The sequence below is a fragment of the Anomaloglossus baeobatrachus genome, chromosome 4, assembly GCF_048569485.1.
Source record: "Anomaloglossus baeobatrachus isolate aAnoBae1 chromosome 4, aAnoBae1.hap1, whole genome shotgun sequence".
NCBI classification, from domain to species: Eukaryota; Metazoa; Chordata; class Amphibia; order Anura; family Aromobatidae; genus Anomaloglossus; species Anomaloglossus baeobatrachus.
In genome coordinates this window covers 4,561,233-4,565,841 of record NC_134356.1, presented here as the reverse complement: position 1 = coordinate 4,565,841, position 4,609 = coordinate 4,561,233, and the positions used below count along the sequence as shown (strand labels likewise).

Sequence of the window (4,609 nt, the reverse complement as noted above, 5' to 3'; positions counted from 1 at the left end):
GTATTATGTGTATGGAGGTATTGTGTATGGTGTTATCTGTATGTCGGTATTATTATGTGTAGTCTATGTACAGTGTGTTATTATGGTATCAGTTGTCGGTGAAGAGCAGGGCGTTCGGTCTCGTCGTGACTTTTTCTCCCCGCGCTCCGCGTTCTCTGATTCTTGGTCTTCTTCGCGCGCCGTACTTCTCCTCAAGTGACACATCGGAAGCGGAAGTAGTGACGGGAGAAGGAGAGCGGCGGCCCCGACAGCCGGAGCCCGGACGTGAGTCATGTGACCGAGGGGACTGCTGTGTGTGTATATGTATACGTGTGTGTGTACATATATATATATATACATACATACACACACACATATACATACATACACACACACACATATATATATACACATACTGGTGTGTGTCTACTGGTGTGTGTGTATATTCTGGTGTGTGTGTGTGTGTGTATATACTGGTGTGTGTGTGTGTATATACTGGTGTGTGTGTGTGTATATACTGGTGTGTGTGTGTATATACTGGTGTGTGTGTGTATATACTGGTGTGTGTATATACTGGTGTGTGTGTGTGTATATACTGGTGTGTGTGTGTGTGTATATACTGGTGTGTGTGTGTATATACTGGTGTGTGTGTGTATATACTGGTGTGTGTGTGTGTATATACTGGTGTGTGTGTGTGTGTATATACTGGTGTGTGTGTGTGTGTATATACTGGTGTGTGTGTGTGTGTATATACTGGTGTGTGTGTGTGTGTATATACTGGTGTGTGTGTGTATATACTGGTGTGTGTGTGTATATACTGGTGTGTGTGTGTATATACTGGTGTGTGTGTGTGTGTATATACTGGTGTGTGTGTGTGTATATACTGGTGTGTGTGTGTGTGTGTATATACTGGTGTGTGTGTGTGTGTATATACTGGTGTGTGTGTGTATATACTGGTGTGTGTGTGTATATACTGGTGTGTGTGTGTGTATATACTGGTGTGTGTGTGTATATATACTGGTGTGTGTGTGTGTGTATATACTGGTGTGTGTGTGTATATACTGGTGTGTGTGTGTGTATATACTGGTGTGTGTGTGTATATACTGGTGTGTGTGTGTGTGTGTGTGTGTATATATATATACTGGTGTGTGTGTGTATACTGGTGTGTGTGTGTGTGTGTGTGTGTATATACTGGTGTGTGTGTATATACTGGTGTGTGTGTATATACTGGTGTGTGTGTGTGTGTGTGTGTGTATATACTGGTGTGTGTGTGTATATATACTGGTGTGTATATGTATATGTATGTATACTGTGTGTGTGTCTACTGGTGTGTGTGTGTATATACTGGTCTGTGTGTGTGTGTGTATATACTGGTGTGTGTGTGTATATACTGGTGTGTGTATATACTGGTGTGTGTGTGTGTATATACTGGTGTGTGTATATACTGGTGTGTGTGTGTATATATACTGGTCTGTGTGTGTGTGTGTATATACTGGTGTGTGTGTGTATATACTGGTGTGTGTATATACTGGTGTGTGTGTGTGTATATACTGGTGTGTGTGTGTATATACTGGTGTGTGTGTGTGTATATACTGGTGTGTGTGTGTGTATACTGGTGTGTGTGTGTGTGTGTATACTGGTGTGTGTGTGTGTGTGTATATACTGGTGTGTGTGTGTGTGTATATATATACTGGTGTGTGTGTATGTATATGTATACTGTGTGTGTCTACTGGTGTGTGTGTGTGTCTACTGGTGTGTGTGTGTGTCTACTGGTGTGTGTGTGTGTGTCTACTGGTGTGTGTGTGTCTACTGGTGTGTGTGTGTGTGTGTATATACTGGTGTGTGTATGTATGTGTATGTATACTGTGTGTGTCTACTGGTGTGTGTATATACTGGTGTGTGTGTATATACTGGTGTGTGTGTGTGTATATATACTGGTGTGTGTATGTATATGTATGTATACTGTGTGTGTCCACTGGTGTGTGTGTGTGTGTGTGTGTGTGTGTACTGTGTGTGTATGTATATACTGGTGTGTGTATGTATATACTGGTGTGTGTATGTATATACTGGTGTGTGTGTGTGTATATACTGGTGTGTGTGTGTGTGTATATACTGGTGTGTGTATGTATATATGCATGTGTGTGTATACTGGTGTGTGTGTGTGTGTGTGTATATACTGGTGTGTGTGTGTATATTCTGGTGTGTGTGTTTGTGTATATATACTGGTGTGTGTGTGTGTATATATATACTGGTGTGTGTGTGTGTGTGTATATACTGGTGTGTGTATGTATATATGCATGTGTGTGTATACTGGTGTGTGTGTGTGTGTGTGTGTGTGTATATACTGGTGTGTGTGTGTATATTCTGGTGTGTGTGTTTGTGTATATATACTGGTGTGTGTGTGTGTATATATATACTGGTGTGCGTGTGTGTGTGTATATACTGGTGTGTGTATGAATATATGCATGTGTGTGTATACTGGTGTGTGTGTGTGTGTGTGTGTATATACTGGTGTGTGTATGTATATGTATGTATACTGTGTGTGTGTATATACTGGTGTGTTTCTGTGTGTATATATACTGATGTGTGTGTATATACTGGTGTGTGTATGTATACTGTGTGTGTATACTGGTGTGTGTATATACTGGTGTGTGTGTGTGTGTGTGTATATACTGGTGTGTGTGTACTGTGTGTGTGTATATATACTGGTGTGTGTGTGTGTATATATACTGGTGTGTGTGTGTGTATATATACTGGTGTGTGTGTATATATACTGGTGTGTGTGTGTGTGTGTGTGTATATATACTGGGGTGTGTGTGTGTATATATACTGGTGTGTGTGTGTGTGTATATATATATACTGGTGTGTGTGTATATATACTGGTGTGTGTGTGTGTGTGTATATACTGGTGTGTGTGTATATATATACGTGTGTGTGTGTATATATACTGGTGTGTGTGTGTGTGTGTATATATACTGGTGTGTGTGTGTGTGTATATATACTGGTGTGTGTGTGTGTGTGTATATATACTGGTGTGTGTGTGTGTATATATACTGGTGTGTGTGTGTGTATATATACTGGTGTGTGTGTGTGTATATATACTGGTGTGTGTGTGTGTATATATACTGGTGTGTGTGTTTGTGTATATATACTGGTGTGTGTGTATATATACTGGTGTGTGTGTGTGTGTGTATATATACTGGTGTGTGTGTATATATACTGGTGTGTGTGTGTGTATATATACTGGTGTGTGTGTGTGTATATATACTGGTGTGTGTGTGTGTATATATACTGGTGTGTGTGTGTGTATATATACTGGTGTGTGTGTGTATATATACTGGTGTGTGTGTATATATACTGGTGTGTGTGTATATATACTGGTGTGTGTGTGTGTGTATATATACTGGTGTGTGTGTGTGTATATATACTGGTGTGTGTGTGTATATATACTGGTGTGTGTGTATATATACTGGTGTGTGTGTGTGTGTATATATACTGGTGTGTGTGTGTGTGTGTATATATACTGGTGTGTGTGTGTGTGTATATATATACTGGTGTGTGTGTGTGTATATATACTGGTGTGTGTGTGTATATATACTGGTGTGTGTGTGGGTGTGTGTGTGTACATATACTGGTGTGTGTATATATACTGGTGTGTGTGTGTATATATACTGGTGTGTGTGTGTATATATACTGGTGTGTGTGTGTGTGTGTGTATATACTGGTGTGTGTGTACTGTGTGTGTGTGTATATATACTGGTGTGTGTGTGTATATATACTGGTGTGTGTGTATATATACTGGTGTGTGTGTGTGTGTATATATACTGGGGTGTGTGTGTGTATATATACTGGTGTGTGTGTGTGTGTATATATATATACTGGTGTGTGTGTATATATACTGGTGTGTGTGTGTGTGTATATACTGGTGTGTGTGTATATATATACGTGTGTGTGTGTGTATATACTGGTGTGTGTGTATATATATACGTGTGTGTGTATATATATACGTGTGTGTGTGTATATATACTGGTGTGTGTGTATATATACTGGTGTGTGTGTGTATATATACTGGTGTGTGTGTGTATATATACTGGTGTGTGTGTGTGTGTGTATATATACTGGTGTGTGTGTGTGTGTGTATATATACTGGTGTGTGTGTGTGTGTGTGTGTGTGTATATATACTGGTGTGTGTGTGTGTGTATATATACTGGTGTGTGTGTGTGTATATATACTGGTGTGTGTGTTTGTGTATATATACTGGTGTGTGTGTATATATACTGGTGTGTGTGTGTGTATATATATACTGGTGTGTGTGTGTGTATATATATACTGGTGTGTGTGTGTGTATATATATACTGGTGTGTGTGTGTGTGTGTGTGTATATATACTGGTGTGTGTGTGTGTGTATATATACTGGTGTGTGTGTGTGTATATATATACTGGTGTGTGTGTGTGTGTATATATACTGGTGTGTGTGTGTGTGTATATATACTGGTGTGTGTGTGTATATATACTGGTGTGTGTGTGTGTGTATATATACTGGTGTGTGTGTGTATATATACTGGTGTGTGTGTGTGTGTGTGTATATATACTGGTGTGTGTGTGTATATATACTGGTGTGTGTGTGTG

General features: G+C 39.5%; 1 protein-coding gene across 1 annotated transcript in view; it reads left to right on the top strand.

Annotated features, from left to right (window-relative positions):
• Positions 1-239: 239 nt before the first annotated feature.
• C2CD5 (C2 calcium dependent domain containing 5) overlaps positions 240-4,609 on the top strand; it is a 119,455-nt gene continuing 115,085 nt past the window's right edge. The window contains 1 exon segment of the mRNA XM_075343509.1: positions 240-264. The gene's annotated coding sequence lies outside the window, so the exon portion shown is untranslated.